This window comes from Lathyrus oleraceus, chromosome 1 (genome assembly GCF_024323335.1).
Source record: "Lathyrus oleraceus cultivar Zhongwan6 chromosome 1, CAAS_Psat_ZW6_1.0, whole genome shotgun sequence".
Taxonomy (NCBI): domain Eukaryota; kingdom Viridiplantae; phylum Streptophyta; class Magnoliopsida; order Fabales; family Fabaceae; genus Lathyrus; species Lathyrus oleraceus.
In genome coordinates this window covers 63611078-63623814 of record NC_066579.1, presented here as the reverse complement: position 1 = coordinate 63623814, position 12737 = coordinate 63611078, and positions in this window count along the sequence as shown.

The window sequence follows — 12737 nt, the reverse complement described above, 5'->3', positions numbered from 1 at the left end:
TGGTGCATTTCTACGATCCTCTGTACCAGTGTTTCACTTTTCCGGATTTCCAGCTTTTTCCTACACTAAAGGAGTATGCTTATCATGTGTGTATACCTATTCTTGACCATTTGCCGTTTAGTGGTTTAGAGAAGATTCCGTCTTCTCAAGAGATTTCTAACATGTTTCACGTAGATGTATCTGACACTGTTGCAAATATGACTACCAAGGGTGGAATTCAAGGTCTCCCATCTGATTTTCTGATTGCTAAATCTACCTTGTTTGGGAAGGCCATGAGTAAGGAAGCTTTTGAAGCCATATTTGTACTCCTCATCTATGGGCTAGTGTTATTCCCCAACATCGGCAACTTCGTGGATGTGAACGATATTAGGATTTTGTAAGGGCAAACTGTCATACAACATACAATCATAGGTTTCGATGATGACAAATTACCACCATGGATGAATCAGCATTGTCGATTCCACCTCTACAAAACAAATGCAACATATCACCTATTATATCCTTTTCTATGCTCATCTAAACTGCTATATTTCATCCAACATATGTGGATAAAATGTGGTCATGACAAAATGCATGAAAACACAAAAAAAATATGAATTTTTGCAGATTTGCAGGGTTTGAGTCGACCGCAGGGTCAGCGCATAACATAGTGCATTTCCCACGGATCAACGCACAAAAGGCTTGAGTCGACCGCAGGGGTCAGTGCATGAACCACGGGTCAGCGCACGCCGACCTATGGTCGACGCATACTGATGTGTTTTTCAGACTGTCCAAAACTGCAGGCTATGCGTCGACGCATAGACCTGCTATGGTCGACCGTTCGTGCGCAAATTTAGTTTTTAAGTATTTCCCACTCTGTTTGAAAAGCTGTTAAGTGGGTTGGTTGGTTTGTTACTATAAATAGAAGTTTAGTTACTTGTATCAACTAACATTTTTGATATTTTGATTCAAGTGTTCAAAGAACAAGAAAAAGTGAAATAGGTGTCCAAGATTCTTCATCTTCATCTTCAACATCTCACAACACATCAATTACACACAACCATTTTTGAAGTGCTTTTTGATTGGTTAAAGGTGATAACGTTCGAAGCCGAGATTGGGGAATCCGGTTCGGGTTGAAGCTTGTGACAAGTTTTTTCTTGAATAAAACCTTTAGGGTTTTGTCCTCCAAGACTGGTTTGATTTTTGGGGTTTTTTGGACGAATTTCTTCATCAATTTTCAGCTGAGCGAAGGTGATTGAGAAGAGGAAGTCTTTATCAATCTAGTAGCGGATTCAGTGATATTGAAGAGAAGATTTCGGGTTCGATTTGTTGTAGTTGAGATCAGCCGGCCCGAGGGTTTGAAGAACTGAGGGTTATTCAACAAAGGGGCTGGAATCGAAGGTCTATCAACAACAATCAAAGGACTTGATTCACCTTGAATCAAGGAACAAGGAGTGGAAGCAACATTCAACGTCTTGAGAATTCTGTTGTATATTTGCTTTACAATCCTTGTATAAATTGTTATACTCAACATGTGATATCTATTAAAGCAATCTCAATTCTAGTTTTAGAATTGAGGGCAGACGTACCCCGAAGCGAGGACGACGGGGGAACTGCCTCATCAAATCTTTGCCTTCTCTATTTTTCAGCATATTTGTTTTTAGCTTAAAAATTAAGTGATTTTTGTATAAGCACTTTTATCAAACCTTGATATTAATTGAGTAAGAAGTTAAAACTCTATTTTTGAATCCAAAGTACAATAAGATATTGTACTAGACTAATTGGAATCACTTACTCAACATAAATATCACTTTGAGTGTTTTTGCACACCAAGTGTTTGATAATTTGCCTAAACCAAAATTATCTTAGTTGTGTATCTAGTTTGGTTTTCTCTTTGAATCATTGGAACTAGAAATCCTAGCAAGTGAAATAAATCATTGATAGTGTGACTAGAGTAGTGATTCTTATTCTACATTATCACTAATCCATAGGCTAGACGCATATCCGGTTTTCCAATAACAGTTCGTTTTAGACTATATTTTCCTCGGCCGCTTCCGTAATTAAAACTAATTTTCAAAACCAATTTTTTAATTGGTAGCGCCGACTCAAGTTTTAATTGGGATCTATTCAACCCCCCCTCCCTTCTAGATCCGTGTCATAGTCTAACAAGTGGTATCAGGAGCTCCGGTTCACTCCGTGCTTCAAAATATAACTGTGATAGAAAATGGCTAACGAACCTAAAGGGGCTTATAATAGAGCTCCCGTTTTCAATGGTGAAAATTATAGTTATTGGAAAGACTGTATGCGGGTGCACATAAATTCCATAGATAGAAAAATATGGAACGTTATTCTCAATGGTCCAATTGAAATAACCATGACCAATGAGAATGATGAATTAGTGCCAAAGCCTGAAGCACAATGGACCAATGATGATGAAAGAAAATACAATTATGATTGGAAAGCCAAAAATATCCTAATCTCCTCATTAGGTGTAGATGAATACTATCGTGTATCCCACTTTCCTACTGCTAAGACCATGTGGGATTCACTACAAATCACCCATGAGGGGACGAACGATGTTAAGTTGGCAAGAATCAACACACTAACACAAGAGTTTGATCTCTTTTTCATGGAGCAAGGGGAAACCATTGCTGACATGCAAAAGAGATTTACTCATCTCATCAATCGATTACATTCATTAGGTAGGCCGGTTTCCAATGATATTGCTACTAATAAGATCTTGAGATGTCTTAACAGGGAATGGCAACCGAAAGTGACCGACATCAAAGAAGCAAATGATCTCACCGTATTAGACTTGACAACATTATTTGGCAAACTACAAGAGCACGAACAAGTACTCTTGAGCCTAGAACAACACGAAAAGAAAGAAAAGAAGGACAAAACAAAGGTGAGTGGAAAGAAATCAATAGCTCTTAAGACTTCCTCCTCGAAGTCTCAAGCAAAAGAGCAAAGTGATTATTCCTCGAGCGACGAAGAAGAAGAGGACAAGAGCGAAGATATGGGGTTGTTTGTTAAACGTTACAATCGTTACGTGAGAAAGAACGGCATCCAACATTCCGAGAAGAACTTGGTACACTTCCGGAAACAATCAAGGTACTCTAAAGATGATGACTCAAAAGGCAAAAAGACTAGAGGGTCGTGCTACACTTGTGGGAAGCCCGATCATTACAAACCGGACTGTACGATGAACAAGAAGACAAAGGAAAAGGAATCATACAAATCACACAAGAAATCATCAAAGCCAAGGAGAGCATACATAGCTTGGGAAAGCGATAACGACTCCTCCGATGATGAAAGTTCTAGTGATGAAGATGAAGCTACAAACCTATGCCTCTCTGCTCATCAAAAGAACAAAAAGAAACAGGTAGGACATGCTAAATATGAAAAATCCTCTAGTATGTCTCATCATGAATTACAAGCTGCATTTGATACTTTACACTGTGAAGCTAAAGAGGCCTTTAAAAGGCTTGCCTCAAATAACCAAATTTTTACCCATTTGGAACAAACATTTCGAGAATCCGAAAGGAAACTTGAGGCACTCAAAGCTTCTATAGTAGAAAGCACAAAAGCAGGTTGTGAGGACCTTAGAAATAGGATAATAAACTTTGGGTGTGATACTTGTTATATTTGGCAAGGTGAAGTAAGAAACCTAAAGGCTAAACTTGACAAGGCTCTTGAGCCCAAGATTACCTTTGCAATCGATAAATCAAACTTTCGAAAAAGTATGGTTAATCCATATCAAAAATATAAATATGTTATAAAGGATGAAGATAGCAAAGGCAATCAAAATGTTAATTTCTCTTGTCTTTTTTGTTGCAAGAAAGGCCACTCCATTGCTAAATGCAGGTTTAGGAGATTCTTAGTTCCTAAAGGCATTTATCAATGGCTGCCCAAATGCAACCATTTCGTTACTCACCATTCAGGACCCAATAAGCCATTGGGTACCTTCTCGTGTTAATTACATTTCCATAGGTACAATGCCTCGAGACCACCGAGAGAAGATGGGTTCTCGACAGTGGATAAGAAGAAAGGATATGTAACCTATGGTGACAACAACCGTGGAGCAATACTAGATAAAGTGTTGTTCATGGTGCAGGTACATCTACGAAAGACATAATCAAGGGTGGCGAGCCGAGGATTGATCAACCCGACAAAGTCAAAGTTGAGGAGGATAAAGATGTACACCATGAGGAAATCGAGGTAGCTCATCCGCCTTCAAACGATGATCTCCCTCAAGCTTGGAAGTCTCCCAAAGACCATCTAATTGACAACATTCTCGGAGATATCTCAAAGGGTGTTACAACTCGATCGAAGCTAAGTAATTTCTGTTATCACTTCGCTTTCGTTTCACAAATGGAACCTAAAAACCCTAAAGAAGCCCTACTCGATGAACATCGGTTTTTGTCAATGCAGGAGGAACTATATCAGTTCACTAGAAATGAGGTTTGGGACCTTGTCCCTCCTCCGCGAGGTCATCGAGTAATCGGCACCCAATGGGTGTTTAGGAACAAGTTGGACGAAAACGGGGTAATAACCCGTAACAAGGCGCGTTTCGTAGCGCAAGGGTATAACCAAGAGGAAGGCATCGACTATGAGGAAACTTATGCGCCGGTTTCCCGACTCGAGGCTATACGCCTTCTCCTTGCCTTCGCTTGTGCGAAAGAGTTTAAACTATTCCAAATGGATGTTAAGAGTGCGTTCCTTAACGGTGACATAAATGAAGAGGTCTACGTCGCACAACCTCCGGGTTTTGAATCTCATGAGTATCCCGATCATGTTTGCAAACTAATAAGGGCTTTATATGGTCTCAAACAAGCTCCTAGAGCTTGGTATGAGCGACTAAGTAAATTTTTACTTGATCAAGGTTACTCAAGAGGAAAGGTTGACACAACTCTCTTTATTAAACGTCAAGGAAAGCACTTGATATTAGTACAAATTTATGTTGACGATTTTATATTTGGGTCTACTAACATGAATCTCGTGAGAGAGTTTTCGGATCTTATGCAAGGTGAATTCGAGATGAGTATGATGGGGGAGCTCACATACTTTCTCGGTTTACAAATTAAACAACTCAATGAAGGAACATTCGTGAGTCAAAAAAAGTATTGTTTGGACCTTATCAAGACATTTGACATGGCAAAAGCCAAGGCCATTGACACCCCCATGCCAACATGTACAAACTTGAATAAAGATGAAAACGGTAAGGAAGTAGAGGTAAAAAGGTATAAAGGTATGATTGGATCACTTCTCTATCTTACTGCTTCTCGTCCCGACATTATGTTTAGCGTGTGTATGTGCACAAGATACCAATCATGTCCCAAGGAATCCCATCTAAAAGCTGTCAAACGAATACTTCGATACCTATCCGGTACTCCGAAGTATGGACTATGGTATTCCAAAGTGTAGCACCTCAAATTTGCACCTCCCATTTGTGTATACATTTTCATTTTTAGGTCATAAATATTGCATTGTTCATTGCATAGTCCCTCAAGTCATCAGGCAAGACTGATCAGAAGATTCAACTGTGCAAGCAAGCAAGTGATGGAATCAAAACCCTAGGGTTGGTACATTGAGTTCACATGACCTAAGGATCATTTTGAAGAGATTTGGCCAAGTATTGAAAGCTCAAAGCTCATCAGTCCATGTGCAAGTCATCTGAAACCCTAAAAAGTCAACAGAAGTCAACTGTCAATTCAACTGTGGATTTGGAGGTGGGAGATGGTTAGAGATGCCTCATTCATGTGCATACAAGTCTCATTTGACATTTCAAACATCAACAATGAAGAATTTGAGGTCAGATCAAAACTTTCCAAAAATAGCAGGTGACCTGTAATTTGAACTTTCCAAAAATGGCAAGGTTTTGGACCAACTTCAACTCAAGATTACATCATCAAGCAAGCTTCAAATGAGATTTTGTCCAACATGAAAGTTGAATATATTTCTCTACCATTTCCAAAAAGTCAAAGATTATGGATTTCTCATGTGTGGTTGAAGAGATGTGGCTCAATCTTGACAAAGTGTGGTTTGAACTTCAAATGAGCATAACTTTCAAACCAAAACTCCAAATTGGATGGCTCTTTTTGCATTGCTCTTCTTTTGACCTCTAGTTTCCAAATCTTACTGTACATGGCATGCATTATCATCACATAAACATTTGCCATTTCACTTGATTTTTGGAGGGAAAAATTAAAGTTCAAAATTGGTGCATTGTTTACACATTCTACCATTACCATTGGCTCCAAAATGATGTTTTGAGTGAAAATGAATCACAATTCGTGCACTGTTCACCATGCATTTCATGCATAGGGTGAAAATCCCATTTTTGCCCTTACACCTCATTTTACTAATTCCAATTACCAAATGGCCTAAACATGATTAAGGGATGATTAACATGGCATATATAAGAGAAACCCTAACTGTTTTTCATAACAACAATCACAAAATTCAGATCTAGATCAAAATCACAAAAGTTTTCTCTCAAATTTTCTTCAAATTTCTTTAAACCAAATCACAATCCATCACTTGATTCATCATCTGGAAGCATATTTGAGCAAGTTTGAAGGAAGAACCAGAGAATTCGTGCCTGTTTGTTCATGCTTGAAGCTTGGAAGCAACAATGGTGGATCCAAATTATGGCAAGATCGTGCATAATTGAACCTCCTTCTCTCATCCAATCAACTTCACAAGCATCATAGAGGAGTTTTTGAGCATTGCAAGGCTTGGACAACACAGAATCCAGTTGCTGCTCTTCAAAGAGGTTCCAAATAGATCTCTCTTTTTCTCAAAATCTTTATGCTATTGTTGTAGATCTTGCAATGCTGGTTATCCTGAGCTTTGAACCATTGAATTCCATGCACTATAGGCTGAGTAATGTTGATTTTAACTTTCATGTGCAAATGTTAATTGCTTCGATTCTCCTTGTGTATGTTGAATTAGACTTAGCCATGCATATATTCGTGCTCTAGGACGAAAGATCTACATGTTGATGTATGCCTTTTTGAATTCTGGGAAAAATGTTCTTGGTGTTCTTGATGATACACTGTTCATGAGCTGAGCGCGATGAAGATGATACTGTTCATGTTTAGGGAGCGGTTTTGATTCCATAGGCCACGCTTTTTCGTTGCTAAATGTGTTAGAATAGGGCTCGCGTGTGATTGGTGCATGCTGATTGCCATGCTCGTCTCTGATTGGCCCGTGTGTTTGACTTGGTGCTTTGACTCCACGTCATAAGTGAAACACTGAGTTTCACTCAGCATGAGCGCGCCACTATTTGAAATGTTACTCTCTTCGATTCCGCGCCATGCACAATATTCAAACGCTTCATGATATTTTCCTTTTCCCTCCATGTATTCACACCATGCTTCACATATCTTTTTTTATTTTTTTCATCATCTTTCAAAATTCATATATAATTGAAAATTGCTCAAAAAAATATGAGGTTTTTTGCATTGCATTCCATTTTCTGTCTAGTATTTTATGAACATTTTTCCATAAATTGTGCATGGCTGGAAATTATTTTGTGCTAGGGAATGTGAACATGTATGCATTTTGTACCTTGCCTTGCCATATCATTTGTGAAATGCTGAGCTTTTATCCAATGGATCTGAAATTTTGCATGCTATAACTAGACTCATTGCTTGACATTTTGGTGTTGATTTGGTATTTTTATCATTTACCATTGTTATTTTATGATCATGCTAAGGTAGGTGTGACAATTGGTGTCACACCTTGTGATGTTCAACTTGATTGATGTATTTGCCATGCCAAATGATCTCCAATTGCTCTGATTTTTTGTATGATGCATGTTATAGATGTTGTGATTACTCATGATTTTTGGTGGAATTTTTGGAATCATTTATGATTTAATTGAGATTTTTCATTCTGGATGGTCACATTTGAGCTTTTAAATTGTCTTGAACTTCATTTGATCATGAAATGCTTGTTCCTTATCCTATGTTTCTGAATTTTTGCACACTATTTATAGACATGTTGAATGTTGTTTTGGATTTGGTTTGAGGTTTTTACCATAATCCATTTCTGTTTTAGGCCTATGCTAAGTTGGTGTGACAATTTGTGTCACACATGAGCTTATTGTGCTTGCTTTGAGTTATGCTATGTGATTACCATGCTTAATTATGTCCAATGCCTCTAATTTTTTGTGTGATGATCATGTTGTATGTCCTGTTTACTCATGAATTTTGCCAAGATTATTTGAATCATCTTTGATTTAATGTGCATTTGTTCATTCTGATGTCACAATGTGATCACAACTTGCATACCCTGCCATGTTTGGTTCATGAAATGCTTTTGGCTAATGATATTGATATGAGACCTTTTGAGTTGCGTTCTTGATTGAATGAGGTTGATTCATGCTAAGTTTCATGTTCTGTTTTGACTTTTTGACATACTTTTGACCCTAGGCTTTGACCTAGTGGTTTGTGACTCACAGTTGAGCTTTGATTTCAGGTTTGCACATCCAAGTCCATAGTTGATGATGCTTACTCACTTGAGCATTGATGTTTGCTCTTGATTATTAACACTTGTGTGTTTTGTAGGTTGATGCCAAGTCATTTGTGTTATGGCTTAATAGCTTGTGCCTTGCACACTGTTGCATTGATGCTTATCTGTCTGATTGTGTGATTGACTGTCTGTTTGATTGTTTGACTTTTACACTGATTGGGTTAGATTTCTTTCAGGTACATAAGTTGCTTTGAGTTCTTTTGAACTTGTTTTTGCTTTGCTTGGTTGCTTAACCTAGAGATAACTCTCTGACTTCATGTAGTCTGGAAGACCTGTCCTGTTATATGGGGCAGGCACCTGTCTGAAGTCCTCCTTAAGAGGCAATGCTTGTGTTTGTTTATCTTTGTGCCTTGTACATATCAAAGACCTCCTAAGTGAAGAGGCATTGGCAGATACAAGGGATGTGAAATCCATCCCCTGCTATTCAGTGTGTCATTCACCTTGCTCACACCATTGTATTGATGCATTGTGGACAATAACCCAAGATCTTTGTTGTGTCAGTCATGTGGAGTAGAGTCCCACATTCTGTACTCCCAGACTTTCATTTGTCTGAAGCTCTCCCAGGCCAGGGATAAGAGCTGTGAAGTCTCATCTTCACTTCCTATTTCATCTGCTTCACCCTAACTCTCAATGTTAGGGTTAAGAGCTAACATCACCCTGATACAGTGGCTTGTTTGTTGAGGTTGACATGACCCCTTGACTAAAGCCTAGCCTTATTTGAGCCCCTCTGTTTGTATATAGTGTGTGTGCTTGCTCTTGTGTTTATGACTGTTTGTGCTGTTTAGGATAGCTTGCTCCCTGTGCAAGTTAGATAACAACCTTAACATAGGGATCATATGCATGACAACTTCTTGGCTCGAGTCGTAGTCTCCCTAGTAGTTTGTGTCTCCCTTTGTATCTGGTTAGGCTAGTCCTTTTTCCCTGTGTAGGGGAACTACGTCGCCCTAATCCTCATACCAGATGAGGTACGTAGGCAGGAGATGAGCTGATCTCTCCGGGCAACCTTTTGTTTTGTTGACCTTTGTGCGTGTTTGCAGTCTGACATAAGTCCAGCGATTGGTAGTCGGTTTCCGGTCTGTGTGTGTTTGTTGTGTGCTTGGAGTCCGATGTAAGTCCAGCGATTGGCATTTGGTTTTTAGTGTGGGTTTGCTGGTTCGGAGTCTGATATAAGTCCAGCGATTGGCATTCGGTTTCCATGTTTGCCTGTTTGTGTGGAGTCTGACGTAAGTCCAGCGATTGGCAGTCGGTTTCCTGTCTGTGTTTTTTTTGGCGTGCGTTAGCCGAGCTACGAGTGCTCTGATTCTTCTTCGGTCAAAGAAGATACGTATGCATAGGATGCGACATCCTGGCGAGCACGTTTCCCCTGTCCCGAACTACGTCGACTCTGATGTCTGTGCCTGACAGACTACGTAGGCCCAGGATGCGATATCCAGCCGAGTTAGTTTCTTTTGTCTTTCCTGTGTTCCTTTCCAGCCTTGTGTGTGCAGTTTGTGAGCAGCGTTTTAGCAACCTTTATCCTTCCTTTTGAGCGTGGATCCCGTCGAGTACGACGAATGCGTAGGGGTGCTAATACCTTCCCTTCGCATAACCGACTCCCGATCCCATTTCTCTCTGGTCGCGAGACCATGTCTTTTCCAGGTTTACTTCGAGCGTTTCCTTTCCCTCTTTTGGGATAAATAACGCACGGTGGCGACTCTGTTGTTTTGTTTTCCCGCCGGTTTTTCGCGTAATGCGACACAAAGGTAATGATTGCTCATTAGTAGGTTTCTCCGATTCCGATTTTGCCGGTTGCAAATCGGATAGGAAAAGCACTAGTGGCACTTGTCACTTATTTTCAAATTTCTTGGTCAGTTGGCATAGCAAGAAACAAGTCTCAGTTACTTTGTCAACCGCCGAAGCAGAATACGTTGCCGCCGGTAGTTGTTGTGCTCAAATCCTATGGGTTAAGCAACAATTATTGGATTTTAATCTCAAACTCGAACGTATTCCCATTTTCTGTGACAATACAAGTGCCATTAATCTTACCAAAAATCCTGTGTTGCATTCTCGCACCAAACATATCGAAATTCGACACCACTTTCTTCGGGATCATGTAGAGAAAGGTGATGTTGTATTTAAACATGTTAACACTAAAAATCAACTAGCAGACATTTTCACAAAGCCGTTAGCTACTGAGCCTTTCTTTCGTATTCGCCGAGAACTTGGTATTCTCGAAATTTCGGAACGGGCGTTATAAATTGCTTGCTTTATCTTATTTCATTTAAAACTATAATCTTGTACTTCTAACAAGTTAATGTTGTTGCAAGCACAAGTATATTGTTCATCAAGCTATTCCGGCATCAAGGTGATATTGTTCCTTTACCCTTCTCTCTCTCAACCTTCATGGTTAAATAGGTGTATTACATGATAATATTGTATATATATGACTTGTCTCTTATACCATAGCTGTTTGGATGTTTAAATGTTGTGTGGCATTCTATTTATGCATCAAACATGTGAGCATATGTGCATAACAGTGAAAATTGCAAAATTTGCCAGTCTGAGTCGACCATAACAGGGCAATGGTCGACGCACACTTCAATTCTTTTTTTAAAATCAAACAGTATGCGTCGACGCATGTAGAGGGTATGGTCGACGCATCGCACGAAAAATCAGTTTTTTTTTTCTGCAGAAAACGTTCAAGCTTCCCATGCATTTACATTTCAAATTCTCATTAAGTGTGCATTCAACCCACTACATTGTGAGTTGCATCTACCTAGTGCCTATTGTCTCTTGGCCTCTCCTCTTCCCAAAAACCCTAAATCCTCATCCATAAAAAGGACAAACCTCCTTCTTGCAAATCACTCTCAAAATCTTACACCAACCTTCAATCTCTACTTTCACAAAAAGATTCAAAATCATTACCCATGGCTTCCTCATCCCGCAGACCTACCGGTAAGAGATCAACGGAATCATCCTCTGCCTCCTTACCCATCACCGTTGTATCATTAGTCCCATCGGCTCTTGTCGACACCTTCAACAAAGACATTGGTAAAAGAGGAGTTGTGAGGCAACATGCATTCTACAAACTCACAACAGAACGCATGCATCTCAGAGAAATCCTGAATCTGCTACAACATCATGGCATTGTTAAATTCCTGGAATGCAATGCCAAATATAGCGAAGACCTAGTCCGTGTATTCTACACTTTCCTTCATGACAAGTTTCGTGGTCAAAAGTTTCACTCCAGGATCGACACAACAAAGGTATCTTTTAAGTCTGTTGTTTGGAATAAATATTTTGACCTGACATTGGCTGCTGATGAAAATCCTCTTGCTGAGGTAACTGATTCTCACACAATAGAAGGATATGAGTTTAAGAGCGCTTTGAACGATATGCTGAAACGACCCTACCCAGACCACATTGTGAACAGTGATGCGTTCCCACGAACTGTCACTGCCGGTAAGCTGAAAACAGGTGAGCGCATTCTCCAGTGGATTGTGTCACGTATCATGCGGCCTAAGAAGGGTGGTCTTTCCCGAGTTGAACATGCTGAGGTTCATCTCATATATATCCTGAAAAATCAGCGCAAAATAAACTGGCCCTACTACATTGCTAGTAGGATGTTCTGTTTACGAGACTCCGGACGAGGAACGGCTCTTGCCTATGGATCTTTTATTCAAGAGGTCCTTACTGCAGCCGACGTTGATTATCCGTCCTTTCCGTATACCTCCATTTCCTTAGACAAAGAATTCAGCCCAAAAACTCTCTCTATGATGGGATACTTTTGGTATGATGAGTGGAGAATATACAAATTTATTCGCAGGGGGTATGTTCCTACGAGTGTTGAAGAAGATGATGAAAGTGATGAAAGTGAAGAAGAAGACCAAGAGGAAAACGAAGAAGAAGGAGCAGGACAAGCATTTGAGCAACATGATAGTCCTCCACAAGCAGACACTCACGACTACACAAACACCGCTTGGGTTCAGAATACATATTCAACTGAAGAAGATGCCCCTAACCATGGTAGCTGGGGTGAATGGCTACATATGGGCTGGTCAACACAACGCCAATTCTATCAGCCGCATCAATATGGTGCTGAAGAATCTCCACCGTCTCCTCCGCAGCAAGAAAATTCTTCTGTACTTTTAGATATGATGCGAGATATGCAGCTGGCTCAACAATCATTCATACAAACTCAGGATGAGCGCTATGCTCATATAAGCAGCCAACTTCAA